The sequence below is a fragment of the Canis aureus genome, chromosome 2 (assembly GCF_053574225.1).
Source record: "Canis aureus isolate CA01 chromosome 2, VMU_Caureus_v.1.0, whole genome shotgun sequence".
NCBI classification, from domain to species: domain Eukaryota; kingdom Metazoa; phylum Chordata; class Mammalia; order Carnivora; family Canidae; genus Canis; species Canis aureus.
The window spans coordinates 36,571,170-36,596,787 of NC_135612.1; the positions used below are offsets into that span (position 1 = coordinate 36,571,170).

General features: G+C 32.8%; 1 long non-coding RNA gene across 1 annotated transcript in view; it reads right to left on the reverse strand.

Annotated features, from left to right (window-relative positions):
* LOC144295959 (uncharacterized) overlaps nt 1–25,618 on the reverse strand; it is a 99,570-nt gene that overhangs the window by 24,829 nt on the left and 49,123 nt on the right. The window contains exons 7-12 of the long non-coding RNA XR_013363111.1: nt 21,495–21,623; nt 20,343–20,367; nt 14,406–19,589; nt 11,044–11,095; nt 9,341–9,436; nt 343–439 (exon numbers count right to left, since the gene is read on the reverse strand). This is a non-coding gene — a long non-coding RNA (uncharacterized LOC144295959). The remainder of the gene's footprint in view (nt 1–342; nt 440–9,340; nt 9,437–11,043; nt 11,096–14,405; nt 19,590–20,342; nt 20,368–21,494; nt 21,624–25,618) is intronic.

Consider the following 25,618-nt stretch of genomic DNA (forward strand, 5'->3'; position numbering starts at 1 on the left):
TCCTGCTTCTTCCTCAAATTTTCTCAAAAAAGTTTCAGCATCTTTTAATGTTTTCAGGTTGAAACAATTATTATAATCATTCCCAAATGTTTATACTTTATATAATTTCTACCTCATTTATTACAGCATTCTATCATGTGGAACTTTAATTTCTACCCTATTATCCATTCATTCATATTAGTTTAATAACATTATAAACATCTTATCATTAGTAATCAATCAGCTTTTATCATTCCTAAAGAAATTTACCATACCAAGATATGCCTGAATTTTATCAGTCAAACCTAGAATTGGCTCACTGCTTACTATCAAGCAGTCCTCCTTTGACAGATGCAGCCTTACCCATCTATGAAAGCTTTCTCCTTCTATATTTCTCCTTTAGTATTATTCATGATGTTCCAAAGCCCCAACTGGGAGTATCTTATACAGTCCATTTCCCCTCAAAATACAGAATATAAAAAGGCAAAGTTAGAACAGCTTAGCACATTCCTTACATTATAAGCCAGTCAAATTTCTAAACATAATCTTGCCACTATTGTGGTATATTCAGGCAGAATTTGTTATGATTCTCTATCATTTTGGCCAACATTTTAGCTAGTAGTTCTGAGTCTATTAATTATACTTGAAAGACACAAAGTGTTATCTTTAGAAAAGGGTTAGCATGAATACAGATAATTGGGGGAAAGTAAACTGATTATGAAACACATGTTAATAGAATGCAGACAGTTTAGAATCCAGACTACATGGTCATAAAACAGAGAAAGAAAAAAATATTCCAATGGGAGATCATGACATTTAAATTTCTGTCAGTTCAGAATAGCTTCTTCTAAGACCCTCAGTGGCCTTTTCCCTATTATCCACAGTATTTATGCCTGGGTATTGCCTATCATTGTATCTCTTCCAAAGCTGTTTCTTCCATTGAATGACACTCTTTCTCTTGGCCAGTAGTTTGGAATGTGATATGAGCTCTTATGAAATGGTTTCTAAGTAAGACAATATCTCTTAAGCACTGGTACCCCACATTTCCAGAGACTATAAAGCTTCTTTGTAGTTTTATACCATGGGATTTTTCACAAACGATACCTTGACATTGTTTTCTCATGTTCCTGCCATATCTAAACACTTATTTTAGCCTAAGTTGCACTTGAAAATTCTTATGGCTCTGACCTTATTAAAAACACAGGGTAAATTAATATGATCTCAGAAATTTGCATTCTTCCCCAAAACATGATTTTGCTCGATGGATTTAGCAGAATGCAAACATTTTAATTCTCTTTTTAGTAGGTTCCATGTCCAACAGGGGGCTTGAACTCACAACCCTGAGATCAAGAGTCTCATGCTCCACTGACTGAGCCAGCCAGGGGCCCCAAAGAATAACTATTGTTAATTATTATCTTCCAATGGCTGTTCCACCATAGGGCTGTGTTTTTAAGTTGCAAATAAATTGTACGTTCAAACTTAGCCTAAGACTCAGATTCTCATTTCTTATTTTTTAAAAAGGAATAAATATCCTACTTTGTATGATTATTATTAGCACTGATATAATTCTTGAACTAGAGTTTATCTTGGCATTTGATGCTTATACCAACAATTAAATTACTGCTATGTGTAACTGAAATATGTGTATCTGAAACCACACACACACATATAAGCAACACACAAATGAACAGCAAATTAATGACCAGAACTCATAATCAATATTTAATATTGTTCCTGTAAAATCAGTTTATTGACCATTCTGCACAGCACATATTTATATCATTTTACATGAATAAAATTCAGTATTATTGCCTCAAACATACTTGGTACTCTGTAAGTGGTAGATAAACTTCTGACAAACCTGGATTGGCATATCAATTAATTTGAATATACATTACCATATATAACAGAATATAATCCAATTGGATAAATGTAACAACATTAATTTACTTAGAATTATGACTTTAGGTAAACAAGTTACTTACATTTTATAAGTACAACTAAGGCTGTAATAATTACCCTTAAGTTTACATACATCTTTGAATACTTCCCATTACATACTTTAGGTACATTTCTAAAAAATAGTTGAAATGTGCTAATTTCCATCTAAGATACTTTCCACTGTCTTCTAGAAAGACTAGAACACAGCAGGAATGCCAAATTCTCCTGCTTGGTTAACAAATGTACATGTTAATCTGATAGGTGAAAAAACAGACAATTGTTGATTTAATACATTATGAGTGTGTCTGTGTATGCACATATATATTTAATTTCCTTATATGTTTATAACAATTTGTAATTATTTCATATATATTTAATTATTTAATTATAAAGACTGGGACAGCTGAGCATGTTATTTTACGCTCTTGACCATTCACAATGCTTTTCCCTTATGAATTGCTCATTTATGTGCTTCCCAAATTTGTACTGAGATGCTTCTCTTTATCTGACTGATTTCAGGGAGGTTTTTATAGAATATTAACACTAAATTGGTCATATAAATTTTAAGCAAATATGCCTATATATCATATATGATATAGATTTTTAATTTGACTGCAAAGAAATAACTCAGTCTTACGTTACAAGATTTTAGAGATTCTGAGTTTCTTTCCTCTTCATCTTCCATACATATAACATGAGAAAACAATAGTAAATTTGGAAAAAAAGTTAAACTGGATTAAGGATTGTATCCATTGCCTAGGAGTATTGTTGACTCAAGTTTTTATAAACTAGTTTAAATAACAGCCTTGGAATATAGAAATTCTATTTAGATATGTTGAAACAATTAAACCTGCTTAGATGAAATCAAAATAAATTGAAGGCACTGTGTAAGGAGACTGGATACCATGAAGGAAGCTTCCAGACAACATTTCAATTTAAACTATCCTAAAGGAGAAAAGAAAGCAGGCACTTTGATTTTGGTCACTAATTCCCTAATGCCATTAAGGATCTATGTGGGAGAAATATTTTCAATTTTGAAATTTAATTTATTGGTTATAAATGGAAAAGAGATCATATAACTCTAATTCCTCAATCAGTGCTAGTTTTACATTGTTTAGTTGATGATGGAATGTAGAACTCATGACTCTCTTGTGAGGGGCATATAGCCAATGAGCTAAAATAATTTTAATAAAAATAAAGTGGAGATATAATTTTCAGACATTTTTACCATGTGTCTGAATTAATTAATCATTGTTCAGGGTCTTGTTTACAAATACTCTAGATCAGGGATTGGTAAACTCAAGCCCACAGTCTACTGTTAGAAACAAAGTTTTGCTGGAATACAGCAACACTTATTCAAACACACATTGTGTTTGGCTGCTTTCATACTACAACAGCAGAGTGGAATAATTGCAATAGCATGAGAAATTAAAACTGTTATTTGGTTCTTTACAGAAAAGATTTGCCAATCCACGGTCTAGTATAATATAGACTGAGGTGATAATTCCAAGTAATTAAACTGTATTAAAATATGGAAGTATAGAAAGACTAGAAAAAATAGAATCCTCATATTCAATTCAAATTTTATCAATGAAAGCAGCTCTATTTTGATTCTATGAGTTCAAGCATAGTAATAGGGCCAAAGTTCCACGAGGCAGAATTAAAGGTCCTCAGTCATATTCTCTTTTTGCTTTCTCGATCTATACATTATCACCACAGAAACCACTGTTACTACTGTCCTCACTCATGGGAAGTAACTTCATTGGTCCTCTATTTCTATGCTCTTTTGCCTCATATCTAATGGCAGGATGGATACATAGAAAGATATGCAGATAGATAGATGATAGACAAAGAGGTAAAATAGATGATAGATAATTGAAAGGTAGAGATACACAGATAGATTATGGAAAATAAATTGGCAGGTAGATAGAGGATAATAGAATTGGATTATTCAATTCTATTGGATAATAGAATTGAAGATATGGATCTTCAGGATAGAAGAGCACTGAAACTAGTTAAACTATTGAGAATCATTAAAATAAGACCTTACAATATCAATCAGAGTGTTTTTCAAAACTGAATATTTGTTTCCACAAAACTGTATTTATCTTACATGTCCATTGGAATGCTATTTATAAATTTCTTATAACATCATTGAAGAACAATAGTATGAAATCTTGCTGGCCAGAAGGGAGTATGAGGATATATTCAAACGGCAAAAAAAAAAAAAAAAAAAAAAAAAAAAATCAATTGCCAACCTAGAACACCTAAAAAAAACTAATAAAACCTAAAAAAGATGCAAATGGTGACATCAAAAATATAACGTGCTGTGTTACAGCATATTGGTATACATTTAGAATTATTATCAGCTTAAAATAGAGTGTTATATATGAAAGATATTTTACATAAGCCTCATGGTAACCACAAATATAAGCCTCTACCAGGCAAATGATAAGAACAAAGGCATCAAAACACACTACTATAAAAAATTATCAAATCACAAAGGAATAGGTTAAGAAAGAAGAAAAGAAACAAAGATGTTACAAAAACAATTTAGAAAACAATTAAAATAGCAACAATAGCAGCAGTAGTTCCAAATCTATAAATAATTACTTTAAATGTAAATGGATAAAGGTCTCCAATCAAAAGACAATATGGACAGATTATTTTTAATTCTAAATAAATAAATAAATAAATAAATAAATAAGACCCAACAATATATTGCCTACAAGAGTTTCAAATAAGCTTTAAGGACAGACATAGAAAGAAAGTGAATGGATGAGAAAGAGATATTCCTTGCAAGTAGAAACCAAAATAATGCAGGGGTAGCTATCCTTATTTCAAAAAAAAAAAACCCCTTAAGCCAAAGACTGTAAGAAAAGACTTAAAATTCATTATATAATGATAAAGGAATCAATTAAGAGGATATGACAGCTGTTAATACTTATATATTCAACATTAACACCTAAATACATAAAGCAAATACTGACAGGTCCAAAAGCAGAAATATATGAAAATACGATAATAGTAAGGAATTTCAATAATCCACTTTCAACAATGGATAGATCATCTAGATGGAAAACTAATAAGGAAACAGAAAACTTAAGCTACTTATTAGACCAGATATACTTAACAGATATATACAGAACATTCTATCTAAAAGCAGCAGAATGCAGATTGTTATCACGTGAACATGGAGCATTCCATAGGACTGAGTCAGACTACAAAAAAGGTCTTAATAAATGTCAGAGAATTGGTTATAGCAGCAATGTCCACAATAGACAAAATATGGTAAGAGCCCAGATGTCCATCAACAGATGAATGGATAAAGATATGACATGATAGATAGATATAATTAAATATTATTCAGCCATTAAAGAGAATGAAACATTGCCATTTTCAACAACGTGGATGGAACTAGTAAGTACATGCTAAGTGAAATAAGCCAGAAAAGGAAAAATAAGTATCATATGATTTTACTCGTATGTGAAAATTAAGAAACAAAACAGAAGAACATAGGTGAAGGGAAGGAAAAATAAAATGAAAATAGAGAGGGAGGCAAACCAAGAGACTTTTAACTCTAGGAAAAAAACAGGATTGCTGGAAGGGAGGTAAGTGAAAGGATGGGGTAATTGGATGATGGGCATTAAGGGGGACACTTGAAGTAATTAGTACTTGGTGTCATATGAAACTGATGAATCCCAAAATTTTACCTCAAAAACTAGTAATACAGTATATATTAACTAAATTGAACTTAAATAAAATATTTGAAGTCAAAAAAAGATTGAAATCATATCATATGGCTTTCCTTACCATAATGGTATGAGACTAAACATCAGTTACAAGAAAACTGAAAAATCCACAAATACATAGAAATTAAACAATATTCTCCAGAAAAATCAATATGTTCAAGAAAAAAAAAACAAGAGATTGGAAGAAAAAAATATTGAGACAAACTAAAATGTAAGAACATTCAAAAATTAAGTATGCAGCAAAATCAGTTTTAAAAAAGCAGTTTATGATAAGCACCTACATTAAGATCTCAAATAAACAAATTTTATACCTCAAACAACAAGAACAACTAAACCAAAAGTTAATAAAAGAAATAACAAAGATTAGAGCAGAAAATTGATAGAAACTAAAAAGACAATAGGAAATAGCAATGAAACTAAATCTAGTTTTTGTGAAAAGATAATCAAAATAGAAAAAAAATTAAACTTTGGATAGACTTACCAAGAAAAAAGAGAAAAGACTTAAATAAAAGCATAAATGAAAGAAGAGACATAATGGCTGATACACAGAAATACAAAGAATCATAAGAGACTACTTTAACAATGTATGCCAACAAACTGGATAATGCAGTGGAAATGGACAAATTTCTAAAAACATAAAACCTATGAAAACTGAATCTATGAAGAAATAAAATATATGAACAAATGCATTACTAGTACAGAGACTGAATAAATAATCACAGACACCCCAACAGAGAGATGTCCACCCAGAGGCTTCACTAGTAAATTCAACCAAATATTTAAATAAGAACTAATACCAATGCTTCTTAAAATAATCCGAAGGAGGAGGAGATGCAGAAAACCATTTTAAAAAATCAACGATTGTTCATGATAAAAAACTTTCAATAAGGTGGGTTTAGAGAAAATATATCTCAACCTAAGAACAGCCATGTATGACACATCTGCAGCTAACATCATACTCATAAGTAAAAAAGTAAAAAGCTTTTCCTCTAAGATCAGGAACAAGGCAAGGATACCCACTCTTGCCACTTTTTTTCAATGCTACTGGAAGTCCCAAACAATGAAATTAGGCAAGAAAAAGAAATAAAAGGAATCCCAATCAGAAAGAAAAAAGTTAAACTATCACTCTTCGCAGATGGAATGATATTGTATATAGAAAATTCCAAAGACTCCAACAAAAATCTATTGAACAAATAATCAAGTTCAGTAAAGTTGTAGTATACAAAAAAATCAATATACAAAAATCACTTTTGTGTCTAACACTAATAATACACTTTTGAAAAGAGAAATTAAGAAAATAATCTAATTTACAATATCATCAAAAATAATAAAGTACTTAGGAATAAATTTAACCAAGGAGGTGAAGGATCTGTTCACTGAAATCTGTAAGACTATAATGAAAGAAATTAAGAAATTAATGAAAGAAATATTGTCTTTATGAATTGGAAGAATTATAGTTAAAATGTTCATGCTAACCAAAGTAATCCACAGATAATCTCTAAACTATATTACAAAGCCATATAATCAAAACAGTATAGTATTGACATAAAAACAGATCTATACATCAACACAACACAGAGAGACCAGACATAAATCCATTCATCTTTGGTCAATTAATTTTCAATAAAGGAGCCAAGAATACATAAGAAGGAAAAAATAGTCTTTTCAATAAATGGTCTTTTCAATAAATAGTCTTTTCAAAAAATAGTCTTTTCAATAAACCCGGACAGGCACATATAAAAAAAACAAAATGAAACAAAGGTAGAACCCTATCTTCTACCATGCAGAAAAAAACCGACTCAAGATGAATTAAGCATTCAAATATAAGACCTGAAATCCTAAAACTCTATAGGGCTACAAGGTCTTTGACATTACTCTTGTCAATAATTTTTTGGATTTCACAGGATGCTACATCAAACTAAATATTCTCCTCTCAGGAAAGGAAGTCATCAACAAAATGAAAAGACAACCTATATAGTGAGAGAAAATATTTGCAAACCACATATCTGATAAGGATTAATAGCTAAAATACACAAGGAACTCATAGAACTCAATAACAAAACAACCCAATTTAAAAATATGCAAGGACTTACATCTTCCAAAGATATACAAATGTCCAATAGGCAAATAAAAAGGTGTTCAACATCACTAATCATGAGGGAAATGCAAACCAAAACTACAATATGATATTACCTGGTACCAGTTAGGATGTCTCTTGTTAATTAAGACCTAAGTAGCACTCGGGTAGCTCAGTTGTTTAAGCATCTGACTCTTGGTTTCAGCTCAAGTCATGATCTTGTGGGTTAAGAGATAGAGGCCTAAGTGAGGCTCTATGTTCAGCAGGGAGTCGACTTGAAGATTCTCTCCTTCTGCCCCTCTCCCCACTCTCTCACATGTGTGTGCTCTCTTTCCCTCTCTAAAATAAGTAAATTTTTAAATAAAAAAAACAAAACATTGAATGAATGCTGGTGAGATGTAAAGAAAAGGGACCCTTGTATACTACCAATGGGAATGCAAATTGGCAAACCCACTTGGAAAACAGTATATAGGTTTTTCAAGAAATTAAAAATGGAACTACCACATCATCAGCAATACTACTTCTGGGTATAGGTTCAAAATAAATCAAAATATCTCAAAGAAGCAGCTGCACTCCCATTTTCACAGCAGCATTATTCACAGTAGCCTATGCATGGAAACAATCTATGTCTCCATTAACAAATAACTCAGTAAGGAAAAATGCTGCATATATATAAGATAGATATAGATAATAGATAAAATGGATTAAATTATAATACATATAATTTAAAATGCAGTTATTATTATATAATATTTTACTGTAATATAATGGAATATCATTAACCCTTATAAACAAAGAAATCTTATCTCTTGTGACAATATGGATGAACCTGGAGGTCATCATGCTAAGTAACATAAGCCATATAGAAAGACAAATCACATACTGCAGATTATACTTCCATGAGAAATCTTAAAAAAAAAAAAAAAGATGAAGTAGTCAACCCCATAAGCAAAGTAGAAAGGCAATTGCCAGGGGCTTGGGAATGTGATAAATAGGAAGAGGTTGATAAGGGGTACAAACTTTTAATTATAAGGTGAAGAAAATCTGAAGATCTATATATAAAATATGGTGACTATGCTTTGTAACACTGTACTATATAAATTTTTGAAAAGAATAGAATTTAAATGATCTTACTGAAAAACACAAGTATCAGAGTTAATTTGATGAGGGAAATCCTTTTGTTGTGTGTATTACATGTTGAATCATCTTTGAATATCACTTTATAGATATTACAATTTTATATCATACTTTAAAGATCTTACAATTAGGAGGCACCTGGGTGGCTCAGTGGTTGAGCATCTGTCTTCAGCTCAAGGTATGACCCCATGTTCTGGGATCAAGTCTCGTAACGGGCTCCCCACAGGGAGGCTGCTTTTCCCTCTGCCTATGTCTCTGCTTCTCCCTCTGTGTCTCTCATAAATAAAATATTTTTTAAAAGGTCTTACAATTATACATGTCAGTTATATCTCAATAAACCTGGCAAATAATTAGGAATAAAGTTTTTTAAAAGCAGTATCCAAGATTTTTTTTAAGCAGTAACAACTGACACAACTAAGCCCTTATACTTCCATAGGCAGCAGAGAGCATTTACCTTCCATCACAATAAATCTGAAGACAGACCCAAGTGGTATCACTGGTGACCCTCTTCCTTCACTGCAAAAATTCAAGAGGTAGACAAGTCCCATGGCTAAAAGAAAATTATACAACATTCATATGGAAAATACTTAGAAGGGAGTCACAAAGAATAATTCTGTTCTAATTTCCCAAATTCAGACATGATTAATGGGTTTTATCCATTATTTTTAAAATACAGACATTCCTGACTTACAAGTTTGACTTAGGAGTTTTTTACTTTATGTTGCGTAGAAGTGGGACATACTCAGTGTAACTGAACTCCAAATTTTTAATTGAATTTTTTTCAGGGCTACTGACATACAGTATTAATACTTTCGTGTGACGTTAGGCAGATGCAGCAAGTAGAAGCTCCTAGCAACCATATGATCACCAGGGTAAATGATAAACTTATAGCCATTCTATACCTATACAACTATTCTGCTTTGCACTCTCAATAACCAATGAATTACATGATAGTCAACATTTTATCATAAAATAGGCTTTGTGTTAAGATGATTTTGCCCAATTGTAAGCTAATGTAAATGTTCTGAGCATGTTTAAGATAGGGTAGGGTAGGCTACGATGTTTGGAGTGTTGGGTGTATTAAATGTAGTCAGCTTATGATAGGTTTATCAGTACATAACCCCACTGTATGTTGAGGAAGACCTGTAAACCACTTTATTCTCAGAGTTAATATATCCATGTCTATGTCTCAGAAAAAGAATAATCACTGAATTTTAGGTTCTTCTTTTTCGACATTGTCAAACATGAGGTTCAAGTTACTCTTCAAATAACATCACTTGTCTATCTGAATCACACTATCATTCTTTTATTGTTATATTCTCTCATTATTTATGATGTCTCTCACTCATTCTTCCACAAATTTATTTCACAAACTTTAATGAAATTCTTGCTTTCAGACATTGCAGCATAAGACAACGGAAAAAAATCCCTGTCAAGTAGGAGCTCATTTCAAATATATATATGGAGGAGACAGAACAAAAAAGGCATAAAATGAATCAAAATTGGTGTGTGCATTGATAAGGACATAAACACAACACTGAAGTATTTGAAGTTGGGAGTCAAAGCAAGTAGGATTCAATAATGCAGCTATTTACATTAAGGCATATTGACCAATCCTGAGACACCTCAGATCTGGGTGCCACTCAACAATGGCTCATCCCAAATTTTCCATTTTATTAATGGATCCATTCAGATTCTCTCTCCCAATCAGCACTTTCTCCACCAATGGATAGGAAGTATGGGTGTGCATGTCCAGGTTGGACATAAGATTTCTAAACTTAGGGCGCCTGCTGACTCAGTCAGTACAGCATACAACTCTTGATCTAGTCGTCATGAGATCAAGTCCATTGTTGAGCATAGAGATTACTTATAGAAAATATTTCTAAACCATTAGTTAGGAAATGACAATGCAAAATAGTATTATGAATGAAGATAACCATGAATCAATGTCACAACCCCAAATTGAACCAAGAGCAGTAGTGTTTTCCTAAAGGTATTAAACGTAATGTAGTCTGAAGATATCTTAAACTTACTCAGAACAGCTGATTACCAGAAGGAAACAAAGGATTGCAGTTTCTATTTACCTATTGTTTCACTGTCTTTCTAGAAATCAACACTGACAACTTGGTCAACTCCTAGTGAAAAGGCATTTCTCACCTCGTCATAGTCTCTACCAGGTGATTGTTCTTACTCTTCTGGACTTCCCAACCTAAGAGTAACAAAAAAGGCTCATGTACATACAATTACTTCTTTATTGTCTCTTATGGATTGCTCTTTGAAATACATATATATCAAAAGTCAGTAGACTTTTCTTCAGCACTCCTTGAATCTAAATACTAAACGAGTCAACTGGTTACGTAGATGGTTATAACTATTATAATCTTCTGAGAAATACTCATCATACTTAGCATGGTAGAGTGTCATACATAAACACAAAAGAATAATTTTTAAAAGTTAGAAAATTAAAAGCAATATTACTACAGTATTATAGCGACACTGGTATCACTTAAGCCAATCATATAAGCTGATTATATGTGGTATAATGACTGAATGCCATTATTTACTATATTCTACAATTCGATGTGTTTCATTAAATGGACCTATCCATAGTCTCTCCTCAAGAACAACTCTCCTCTTTCAGGGTAATTTTATTTTATTATTTCCAAGGTAATTTTGAAAATAGAGAAGTGTAGGGGATCCTGGGTGGCTCAGCGATTTGGCACCTGCCTTTGGCCTGGGGCATGATCCTGGAGTCCTGGGATCAAGTCCCACATCAGACTACCTACTTGGAGCCTGCTTCTCCCTCTGCCTGTGTCTCTGCCTCTCTCTTTCTCTCTGTCTGTCTCATGAATAAATAAAATATTTTAAAAAAAAGAAAATAGAGAAGTGTATAATACATAGAAAGTAAGTGTATTCTAGGAACGGATTACATGTAAAAAGAGAAAGAGTACAAAATAGGTACATTGTATTCTAGAGGGAAAAGTGTGCCATCCATAAAGTTTCATATTTGGATTATTTCTATATGAGGCAACACTAAAAAAAAAGAACACCAATGGTACATGTAATATAAGCAGGGAAAAAAAACAAGGGTCGCATTCTACTCTCCACAATTATCAATGGGAATTTATAACTCAACCCATAATTTTCATCATAAAATATCTAATCCATAGATATTCAATTTTCTCATAGTATAATCTACATTTGCAATTTCCAGCACAGCATAGTCTAAAGAATCTATGATTTTCCTCAGTAATGGCCAAAAAACTCCCCAAAAAATATTCCTAAGGAGCTGCCTTACACTGAGTCTGCATAAATTTTACACTCCTAGCCCTTAAGTGATAAACAAACATATCAAAATATCACTCATCCACACACTAAACAAGTAGTCAACACAATTATAAAATTATGTGTCTGGTACATACTAGGCTCTGTAAGGTAATGGAAAGTTATATATGAGTAGGAAAATATCCCTGTCAAAAGGAGCTCATTATTTCTGGTCTATTAAGACACATAAATAAAACAAAATTTGGCAATGAAATGTAATAAGCATAAAGCATGTTAGAAGTTAAATGGTGGTAACTTACACTGATCAGATAAAAAATTTCCATTCTCATTCCTGAAACATTAGAAAATGACAATGTATAATAAATTTCTGGAGCCACTCCAGATTCAATTAAGAAACATCATCTTCCGGGGCACCTGGGTGACTCGGGTTGAGCATCTGCCTTTGGCTCAGGTTGTGATGCCAGGGCCCTGGGGTCAAGTCCTGCATTGGGCTCCCTGCAGCGAGCCTGTTTCTCCCTCTGCCTAGGTCTCTGCCTGTGTCTCTCATGAATAAATAAATAAATTTAAAAAAAAGAAATAACACCTTCCACATTCTTATCTTCTCCTTGACCTAAGTGATGTTATTGATATTTTACTAGTGTATATAACTAGTATCTAAAATGTACCTTCAGCACACTTTGACCTTGTCCTTATAGCTCATTCCTTCAAAATTCTACCTTCTGTACATTTTGTCTTGCTTCACTCGATTCCAAGAACCTCCTTTCTTCATGCCTTTTTCATTTATTCATGATTAGGTTATTCATCTTCCTTTCACTTGGCTCCTCACCCATCTGTTTCTTCAACAGTCTTTGCTCAACATCTCACAAAAGCTAAGATCTCTGGAACTAGTGAACAATTTTGCCTTAATGAAAATTCTACTGAGGTCCAAAGATATAGGAGCAGATCAACATGATGCAAGTGGGAACTCAACAGATAAAGGTGATCAAAAGTTATTATTAGAAGACTGAATAGTTCTAATGAAGACAATCAAATTCTATCCTGTATGCATATAATTTTCAATAATTAAAAGGATCTCAAATTGTACAACTGAGATGTATCTTCATTTTATGATTCATGAGAGCAACTTACAAGAAACCAGCAAATGTCTGTGCCAAGTTGGCACTGATAACAATATTACAGAGCAAAATGTGGATTCTGAGGGCTCCTTTGATTATAAGTACAGCACTTTTACTTAAGTATTCCACAATGTCTCAACCCAAATTTACTGTCCCCCACCACACAGAACTTTTACTTAAAATCAGTGACATTATCTTTATTTCCAAAATTAACTGTGCCTTTCAAGGTCATGTGAAAGCCAACTGCTACCCCATTACTTTTTCTGAAATTCATTCATTTCCCTTCAGGAACAACAAAATCCTTTAGTTTTCACTCAATGACTCCAGCCATCCTTGACAATCTCTTTTAATGATTTCTCCTTATTTATTGAATATCTAAATTCTAGATCATCCAAGAACAGTATTAAGGTAAATACTCCCACATATGCACCATCTCATGTTAGCCTTTCACACGGCCATAAGTAACAACACTCCATACTGCTGCATCCAAATCTCTCAAGTCTCCAATCTAAACCGTTTGCCCCTAAGTCCTGTTTTTACATTAAAAATCAACATCTAAAAAAAAAAAAAACAAAAAAAAAAAAAAAAAAACAAAAACAAAAACAAAAAAAAATAAAAATCAACATCTAAAACCACAGGTTTAATATGAATATAAAACTGGCAAAACATATTTCTTCCTTACCATGCATTTCAAGAAAATCAACTTTGCCTAGTATAGTAAATGGCATTACCGTTTATTCAGTTTCTGAGACCCTGATCACAACCATCCTATTGGAATCCTCTTCTTGTCTCATCCAGTACCATTGAATATTTTAAGCAGGACTGACAATACTTTCAAAATACATCCTAAATCCCATTACTTCCATGTCATCAACCTAGTACAACACCTTTCATTCAGATTTTTGAAATAATTATGTACCTTGCCTTCTTATGTCAAGCCTTGCACAGTGAACTTAATCTTATCTAATTTATTTATATAAAACATAGAAAACATAAGAATGGTAGAAGTCAAAATTTGGAAATTAAAAAAAAAGTAGTTGGCATGTTAATTATGAATAAAACACAGCTATTGAACAGGACAATAATTCTAGCCCTAAACACTAAATGAAAATACTCTACCTTGAAAAGTGTTGAATGAGAAATTACGGGAGGAAAGATTTCTTAGGGTCTATAATTCTTGAAGATAAATGACATATCAATTTTAGAATTTATTTCATGGTGAAATGAAAATAAAGATAACATGATTGTTTCACAATCTCATACGATGACCTATGTAGAACAACATAGCAGAGAATTATTTCAAATTGTCAAATAAATACAAAGGTGGTATTTTTAACAAATGTCATAGTTTTACCTTGGAACCAACTTAATGTCCTGCACTATTAAACCAATTACAAGAAGAGCTACAGGTCTGGATTTTTGTGCAAATGATCTATCACAGTAGTAATAAACTCAAGAGACATAGTGAGAGAGAAGAGGCTACAATCTTCTCCCTAAATTTTTTCTCAGACACCTCACATTGCTCACTCTGGGAGGAAAAGGCTCCATCCTGAATGAAGATATCTTATTGGGCCTCTCTTTAAGGGGACTTCAGTGTTCTGAGGTCAGCCATGCATTCACTCTTATTTGCAGTCTCATTTCAACTTCATGGGCTGATAACTTCCCAGTGCCTTTCTTCATGAAAAAACCCAGCTATGTTGCCCCCTTGCCTTCTTTTCCAGGTTAAGGGCATATAATTTCATTTAGATTTGAAATTTGAGAGGTTTTATTTGGTACTACTCTAAATTTCTTTCAGTATCAAAAAGTTTTTCATAGCACAATCTCTATTATCATCTCAGAGAATAATTAAATAGTAATTTAATGCTCTCCTGCTGTGATCTTCCATTTGTTTATTTATTTGAATTCAATTAGCTAGCATATAGTACTACATCCTTAGTTTCAAATGTAGTGTTCAATAATTTACCAGTTGTATATAACATCAGTGCTCATCATCTTATTTACTTTTTTGAAAACTCCCTTCATATCATGGAAATTATAAGGGTTTGCTAGGTTGAGGTTCAGTTTATTAATATGGTAATAAAAGTGGTTTTAATCACATCAACATGAAAACAATAATCTGATACATTTTGCCTCATAAAAGAGAGGAAGATGTGTTTTAGCCAGGCAGATTTCAAATTTTCCCAGATACCTTTATTATGTTATATATGAAAGTAACAATATTTATATTAATATAGTTAACAGACTTCCATTGGTCACTGGCTATTTTTTTAAACTGTTTCTCCACCTTTAAAATGACAAGTTTCTTCACTGGTTATCTGTTCACCTACTTGCATATTCATTTAGTTGATACTTCGTTTGTTTACAATTAGTAATTTGGGCCTTACTTCTGTTTTCTCCTTTATGCATTTAATAAGAACACTTGTTGAGCCTCTACCAACAAGCTTGTCATTAAAGACTGTGTACAAACATAAATATGGGAAGCAGGGAGTATTCAGATCACTATTTTGACCCAAAGCCTTATAACATATCCATGCTTTTCTAAACATACTGCCTTAATTTACAATTTACAAATTGTTATGACACTTCTATTCATATGAGGTGATCTGCACTTCAGAAAAACTGAGCCAGACTTTGAAAATAATTTTCAGATGAATAAAAACATCAAGTCATTTATGAAAACTTAAAACATCTTTATTCTGGAAACTTTCCTTAATTAGCATAAAATTTCTGTTTTTGAATAGATTTCTTAAAATTCTCTTGTTACACAGAACACAGAATTTAGGGATATATAGGTTTTAGTCAACCCAACCACTGCTGCACTATCTATCATCTATACAGACAGCACCACAGAGGGCTGGAGGAACAGTGAAAGTTAAAGCATGAATAAAAAGCTCAGAAAGCTGAGTGTTCATCTTTAGATAGCACCTCAAATGAAATTCCTTCACCATCAGTCTCAGACTCTGTAAAGTGTTATGGAAACTTAAAGCAATAATGAACAAAAAGAGGAACACTGTTGATTTAACTTCTACACAGAATAAGTGCATTTGAACCTGAACTCCAGTCAGTCATTTCAAAAAAACAAACAAAAAAAACCCAAAACAAAACCTTCAAAAACCAAAAAACCAACCAACCACCAAACAAACAAAAAAACCCAAAAAGCTGTTGGACACTTTGCCAATAAAGACAGCATCATTACATTCCCTAGCTGAAACTTACTGCTAAAAAATGCTATTCTCCTCCTGACATGTGAATGTATTTCATCAATCACCTCTGAAATAGTTCCTTCTACCTGCCAGCCACATTTCACTCCATGATTTAGATATAAACTTCATTAAACACTTTAATTAACCCTTTCCCTGCTTTGTCCTGTGGGTCACCATCTCATTTTTCAGCTAAGTATTTTCGTAAAACACTTTGTTGAACATTTTCACAAGTCATTATGCACAAATTCCTCCTATGAGAATACCAAGTAATATGGGTAACCAATTATAGAGATTTTGAAAAGTCACCAGTGATTCTGCCTAAAAATCATCTGTAACTGCTAAAACTACTAGTGTAAAAGTTTGATGATAAATAGGAAAGTTACATAGTTTCAAGCAAACTCCCTACAGAATACTTACTAATTACAAAGGAATGTTAACTTTAAAGTGGAGAAACCTAGTAGACATCAACTGAACAAGGTGGTCAAGATTAATTTCACCAATAATAGTAATAAAATGGTATCATTTTCAACCTGATGTGAATCACTTAGGTAGAAATACATAAGTCATCATATATTCTTGCCAAACATGCATAACCTAATCCTATTCAGGGGGAAAAATAAAAAAAAATTCGTATTTGAGGGATCTTTTAAAACACTATTAGCCAATACTTTTTCAAAAATATTAATGTCATCAAAAGACAAAAATGATGACAAACTGCTCCAGAATAAATGAGACTAGAAAAACATGACACTTGAACACAATACAGAATCTTTTTCCGGTCCTGAGGATGAAAGAAATTGCCATAAAAACAATATTGGAACTGGTTAAAGATAATAATAGATGATATATTAATGTAATATGTTGTTACTATTTTAAATTTGCTAATTTAGAAAACTGTACCAAAGTTAATATAAGAGGATTTGCAGGTTCTCAGAAAGTGAATGCTGATGCGTTTTGGGTTATAGTGATATAATATCTGTACCTTACTCACAAATATTTAATAAAATAATAATATAAAGTAGAGGAGAGAGGGAGAAGAAAGAAAAAAGAGGAAGGAGGGATGAAGGAGGAAGATCAGGAAAGTAAAACAAAGAGAATAAATCAATGTAGAAAAAACATCTGGTAAAAGCATATGAAGGGTGTCTATAGGATTCTTCCAACTCTAAATCTAAGATTATTTCAAAAATAAAAAGTAAAAAGAAACATACTGCTATAAGTTATGCTTAAGAAGTTTATATACCTCCAAAAAGCACTTCACTTAGAAAAAGTCAATGGATTCTACCATTAACCAAACAGGACTCTTGTGATTGGAAAAATATGTACTACTGCTTTTTTCTTTCTTAAATAAGTATCACTTTTGTTGTTGTTGTTGGTGGTGGTGGTGTTTTGTTTTTTTACCTGTGGCCATTTACTGCTTAAATTATATGTAAGTAAAATATATGGTTTTCACCTATTAGATTGCTTAAAAATTTAAAGGCTTGATAATATGTACCCTGTACAAGCTTTTATGAAAATTAGCACTGCCATTACCGGTATGCTGGCAATTTCACAATATCTACTGAAATCAAAAGTATGCAGATGTAATATGAAATATAATTATATTACAATTTTATGCAGCAGCAAAAATAAACATTTAATCTGCATTTCTCAAGATAAATAAATGGATAAACTCATTATGATTGTATTTTACATCCAATGAAAAGTTTGTATGTAAGCCATATTTACTGGTTTAGAAATATGTCCACAATATATTAAAGAAAAAATATAGTTGTAAAACCATAATGATGTCACATTTATAAAATAAATTCCAGATAAACTTAAATAAGCTTAGAATGTTAGAAACGCTAGCACAACTGATTCACTCTTGACAAACCTAGGAAATAGAAATGAAAGCTGGAAGATTAATGACCACATTTTGCTGAAAATTGTTTAATAATCCATTCATTCCTTATGGCCCTAATTCAATGTACTAGTGGTCAAACTTGTGTACTGATGAGAGAGGTTGAGCATGCTATTACCAGTTCTCTGATGACAGTGTGGTTTATGTTCCAGAAGTAGTCAATTAAAACTTCTGATAAATTTAGCCATCTAAATTTAGCCCCTTTAGGCTAAACAGAAAACAAATGAAAATCAGAATAATGTGAATGAAAATGAAATCTTTGTTGTTTGGGTTTTTTGGTCCAATTCCAGTGATAGCAGTAAAATGACAGAACCACGTGTTCTACCGGATAGCATCACCATGGCCAAAAATGTCAGTGCAAGAGTCTGGCTTTTCTTTACACAACTGAATTGTGATAGTATCTGAGTCTTAAATTGGGGCACTAAGGGAGACATCATATATGGTCATGCTGAGATCCTGTTCTAGAGGGAGATCTATTAGGTTCAACAAAAAGGAAAACTATAGGTGGTCTATTTTCATGTAACACAAATGTTCTAAGAGGATTTTGTTTGAGACTGCTCTAAAAACTGTAGGAAATATCAGAAAGGGAGACAGAACATGGAAGACTCCTAACTCTGGGAAACCAACAAGGGGTGGTGGAAGGGGAGGAGGGCAGGGGGGGTGACTGGGTGGCGGGCACTGAGGGGGCCACTTGATGGTATGAGCACTGGGTGTTATTCTGTATGTTGGCAAATTGAACACCAATAAAAAATAAATTTATTATTAAAAAAAAAACTGTGGGCGCATGATTCCAATGAGGAACAAAGTATTTTACAAATACTATCCAAACTGGCATGTGGGAAAGCCCAGTTATAATCTGTGGTATGACCAAAGTGTCCATGGGATTGCATTAATCACATTTACCATACAAATATAATTCTGGCTTATAAAGTAAAACACAGAGGAAAAAAAATCAAATGAGGCAAATAACAATAGAGGAAAAGTGTAAGATATATTCAGAGAACAAAGAAGTACTTAACATTCTAGGCAATTACTTGCCAGAAAGCAGACCTGCTGGTACATTTTATAAAATGTATGCCTTTTGAGATATAAAGATGCAATGAGCTTCGAAAAGGGAAAATAATGACAGGAACTGTGTGATGCTGCGGGTGGTACCACCGCAGAAGATATCTATGATCTTCTTGTACAAATGTTCACCACCTGGGATAATACAGAGGGAGAGATTTCAAATGAAAATAAACAGCAGGTTATCAGAAATCCACGTACTGGACAGATGGATATCATCTTTAAGTCAAGTATTCTACTGGTATCCATGAAAAACAATTAACATGATCCAAATACTAAGTATTTCCAATCTACAAAAACTAGGTATATTTACTGTAGGAAAATGAGAAAACCGTAATTTTACTTCCTCAGCCCATTTACTATGATTTGAATAGCAATCCTGTATTCCAAATTATTTTCACATCATTTAACCATCCATACATACATTCTTTGAACAAACACTTCTTGTATAACTTCTTAGTGCTGATTTATATTCCAATCCAGGATTTTAAAAAATGAGACAATAGTACAGGAAATACTAATAATATACTCAGTAGCAGTCCTAGGGTTTCATAGAAATCTTTCTAAAAACCAAAAGCTGTTACTATAGTACCCATGTTACTTTAGTACCCACATATCTATTCTTCCTGCTTTCTCAGAAGCTTATTTTCCAGCTTCTGATGACCCTATTAAGGAGAAAACTTCTATTTAATTTTGTTAAGGGTTGCTTACAAACACATGACAACAATAAAACTCTAGGTTACACTGTAACGTCAAAATAATCATCTAAACCATATAGAAGTTTGATGAAAAGAAATGTTGTGTCAAATAACTCAAATAGAAAATAAACCATCAATATAGCCAAAAAATATCTCTTAAAAATCAGAATATAGACCTTAATGCTCTTACCTGTAGACAGTCTCTTTGGTCCTTACTTATGAAACATGGTTGAGGAAGGAAGGAAGGAAGGAAGGAAGGAAGGAAGGAAGGAAGGAAGGAAGGAAGGAAAGAGAGAGAGAGAGAGAGAGAGAGAGAAAGAAAGAAAGAAAGAAAGAAAGAAAGAAAGAAAGAAAGAAAGAAAGAAAGAAAGAAAGAAAGAAAGAGGGAGGGAGGGAGGGAAAGGGAGAGGGAGGGAGAGAGGTGGGAGAGGGAGGAAAGAAAGAAAAGAAGAAAGAAGAAAGAAGAAAAGAAAGAAAGAAAGAAAGAAAGAAAGAAAGAAAGAAAGAAAGAAAGAAGAAAAGAAAAGAAAAAAAGAGAAAGAAAGAAAGAAAGAAAGAAAGAAAGAAAGAAAGAAGAAAGAAAGAAAGAAAGAAAGAAAGAAAGAAAGAAAGAAAGAAAGAAAGAGAGAGAGAGAGAGAGGTGGGAGAGGGAGGGAAGGAGGAAGAAAGAAGCTTGAAAACATCTGAAAATAACTTCATTCATTCATCAAATGCAAGGGTGTTAAGAATCCACTTCTTTACATTAATACTGGAATATTCCTCAACTCCTTTCTATCCTCCTTACCTACTTACTGAAAATATTAGCAATACCATAAATCATGCATCTGGAAAAATTTCAACTTCCTTCTATCATTAAAACGCATATTATTTGCAGCAAATTATACTTCCTAATGGCTTTTCTAATGGCTTTTTACCCTCCTTTCACTATTTTCTCCACCTGACTTTCTTGTCTCCATTTATCCATCCATCACTAATGCATGTACTTCAAAACATTTAATATATATTTTTAAAACATTTAATATTTAAATGAATTTAACATTTACTGAGTATATTGACAGAGATTACAGTCTCTGTCTGGACAACATCACATTTTACAATAAGAGTATATAAAAAGGTGCAAATAAAAATCTACACAATATGTATCAAAACTGCACTAAAATTTAATAGCCTTTTTAAATCTCTTCTATTCCATCTAATTGGCAATTACTCTACAATAAGATAATGATAAGTGTAGTTTTTTTGGAATTGATATACGGTTTGGAATATTAAAATATTACAAATTGAGTCCACATCAAACTGGTCAAAAATAAGCAAACAGTATACCAGTGTTACTGATTCTTACCAGTACTTTTGAAGAACGAAGTCCACAGAAATGATAAATAAGTGCAACAATTTGGATTGATACAGAAATGTCGGGTAATGAAGCAGCTAAAATGTCTCACTTCTTAAGCTGGTAACACATCATTTAAAACTGTGGAGAATATGGGAAAAATGGCATATATACCATGACAAACATAAAACACTGAAGGTAAAGCTGACTCTTTGATCAACCTCCTAGGAGTCCCCAAATTATTAAGATACACAACAGTACCATAGAAAACTACTTTCATAATCTCCCATCACCTGGGTTTTGGTTTCCTTCATTTGTTTTGCACTTTTAAATTTACTATCACAACACTTTGAGACAGCAATCAGTAAATTTTTCTAATTTTATAAATAACAAATTAGCCTATATTGCAAGTCCCTCACTTTTTTCATTCAACTTTACATATGTCATTTGATTATATTAGTCTATTATTTCAATGATAAAATTCCTGCACTATCCCTTTTTGAATCAAACTATCTATGCGTCAATATATCTATTAAGCCACTCTGAAAGCAACAATGAATCACACTTATGGAAACCATTTATACATGCATTGATCCCTACCTTTATCCATTACTCTAACTGCCAGTCGAATTTGTACCTATTAATCTAAACATCTAATTTATCAGTATATTATGCATGCATCCAACATTTTTTTCTGGAATCCACTCAAATTCTAACATCTAGGTATCTTATCAACTATGCCTTCACTGAACATCAAATCAACCAATCTATAAATACTGCCACCATTTTTTTTTCAAAACATTAGTTCTTGATTCTTGAATCTAGCAATCCACTTAATATTCTAGTTTCCATCCATTTTTTCCAGTCATCCAATTTTGCATTAATTCATCCATAGTTTTACCCTCAATTAAATAAAGCAATAGTTCATTATATTTATTTTTCCAGCTGTCTTTTAAAATACTCCATCTTCCATTCTTTCATCCAGTAATTTTAAAATCCACATAAGCTTACATTATACAGAAAATTTCATCCACCATCCTTACATTATTCCTTATATCTATTCACCCCTGTAACCAAGTTTTAAACAATTCAACTCTCCATTATGTGCACTGATCCACCAATCCTTGAATTCTTATATATAACTTATCCATTTATATTAGTCAATGTGACATCACAGCAACTTCAAATCTCACTGATGACATAAAAAAACCAACATTTACTTCTCACTCCTATAAAGATCTCTGTGGATCCGATCCAACAAATATCCAAAGTAGCTTTGCTCCATATGACAGTTTGCTATTCCAAGCTATACTCCTTCTGGCACCTAACTAAAAACATTGTTTTATGATCACCACAGATAAGACATTAAGAAGAATCACATACAGGATAATCAGGTCTTCTGCCCATGACATAATTTTAAAGAGTTTTACTGCCCAAGAGACTAAAAAACGTGTGATTAAGACTTAAAATAATCTTTAGGTTCCAAATTTCTGAGTAGAAAACTGTGCCTCATTTGGAGGATATAACCTACACTGCCTATCTTAAAATTAATTAAACAGGATAGTAGGAATTGATATATATGTCAGAAGGCTGAATTAGGGTCAAGAAGAACATAGAACAAGAAAGCATCTACCAAAACCTTTTAAAACATTCTCCACCTTCAAGTTATCACAACAGCTAACAATCTATTCCTAGGGCATATATATCTCACATTGTACACCTTGTTTTGAGTTTTCATTATAGTTTCCTCCTCCTTGCTCTGTAACTGAACACTGGGAAGTGAGGTACAAATAACTTCTCTTTTAAAGTTCTTATGTCTCCATACCAAGAGCAGGTAATGTTAAGACCTGGCACATAGATTAGTGAAAATCCCCCCCTGATCACAGTGCCCGGATCACAAATAAATACTGGACTTTTACCTAGGTATTTTGTTGGTTCCCATTAAGAATGAGACAGTTTGATGTGTAAGTAGAAAGTAAACCCAATATTTGAAGACAAGAGAGGTGTCCTATGATACCTATTACTATTCATCATATGTTCTTTCTAGCATCCCTTTGAAAACATTGAAGAAATACACTTTGTAAATCCTCAAAGTTGGAATGCCAGGGAGGCTCAGTCAGTTAAGCTTCTGCCTTCTGCTCAAGTCATGAACCCCTACTCTTGGAATTGAGCCCTGAATCAGGGTCCTCACTTAGCAAAGAGTCTGGTTCCCCTCCACCCCTTACCCTGCTCATGTTCTCTCCCTCTCAAATAAATATTTTTTAAAACATCATTTTGCTATTATCACTTCCTATATCCCAACACTATCTTATTTATACTTATATTCCAAAAATTATTCCATAGTACCTTACATGTATTCACCAATCCATGTACTATGGATTTGCCACAAATTAAGTACTAAATACTTAATGCCTATCCACAGAAGTTTTATATTTAGACTACCACCAACATTATGATTTTGCTAGATTCCCCTCCTCTCACCTTGCTCAAAGAGAATATTGTCACATCTGGAATTTCTGCAAATCTGACAGTTGAGAAGTTTATTAAATACTCTTTGGATTGTTAATTGTTAATTATCCTTAGTGCACACAAATCCAAGAATATTTCCATATGATTAATATCAATTTCCATTTCTTCTGTGAACTATCTGTTCAAATAAAATTTCCTTAAGTTTTATTGGTAGTTTCCTTCCCTGTATTAGGATCTGTCTATATTAGGGGATTTTAGCATTCTTATATTACAAATATCTTTCCTTTATCATTTGGTGTTTGCCTTGCCCATTATTTTAACATTATCAGACTTATCACGTTTTTTTAGCAAATTGAGAATTCAAATAATCAGGAATTAAATTTTCCTTGCTCCAAGGTTAAAGAAAAATTCTGTAATTTTTTCAGTTTTGTTAAATTTACTTATAAAGATTTTATTTATTCAGGAGAGACACATAGAAAGAGGCAGAGACCCAGGCAGAGGAAGAAGCAGGCTCCCTGTGGGGAGCTCAATGCTGGACTCAATCCTAGGATCCCAGGATCCTGGGATCACGACCTGAGCAGAAGGCACTCAACCACTGAGCCACCCAGGTGCCCCTTTCTTCAGTTTTAAATTAAACTTCTGATTCACTTAAAATTATTCCTGCTCTATACCAGAGGAAATAGCCCAATTTTATTTTCTACATATAGCTAAGAATTTCTTCCAATGATTGCAGAAAATCCCATTGCATTTTCTATTTCTTAATGCACCTGTTGGGCTCCCAATTTTCTACTCCATTGCATTACTTTCCATTCATGTGCCATTAATAGATTTCTAATTGCATCTCATCTTCCATTCCTATTCTATACAAAGTTTTCCTGATGTGCTTAAAGCTCAAATTTATAATCAAAATATCTGGCTCATAAAATTACTTTTTAAAAAATTGAAATTATATTTTAAATTGACTCATAGGGCACCTGGTTTGCACAGTTAAATGTCTGACTCTTGATTTCAGCTCAGGTCACAATCTCAGGATCATGAGTTTGAGCCCTAGGTAGGCATGGAGCCTAAGATTCACTCTTTCCCTGTACCTCTGCCCTTCCTGCTCATTCTCTAAGTAAATGAATACCTACCTACATAAACTGACTCAAAAGTATTTCTTTTTTTATATTAAATCTTAAGATAAACTTATTGCCAATTTTAAAAACAACTCTGGGGTGACGGAGTAGCTCAGCTGGCTAAGCCTCTGGCTTCAGCTCAGGTCATGATCCCAGGGTTCTGGGATCAAGTCAGCATTGGGATCCCTGCTAAGTGGGGAGTCAGCTTCTCCCTTCCATCTGCTACTCCCAACTTGTATGTGCTAGTTCTCTGTCAAATTAAAACCTGAAAATAAACCACAAGTCTAAAAAATATTAGGTACAACCTAACTTTTGCAGTGATAGATGAGGAACAAATCTTAATTAAGAACAAAATTTTTCTGTGACATATTTACTGCATATATAAATATTTGGATCACAGTAGAGGAACCAGATAGCTTGTGTTATACATGTTCTCATAAATATAATGCCATCTTTAGGCTAGAAGAGAGCCTTTTATTTGAAGTACTGGGCTATACTGAATTTCATTAATACCTTTGTCTTCTGTATCACTTTAATATCAAAAAATGTTGC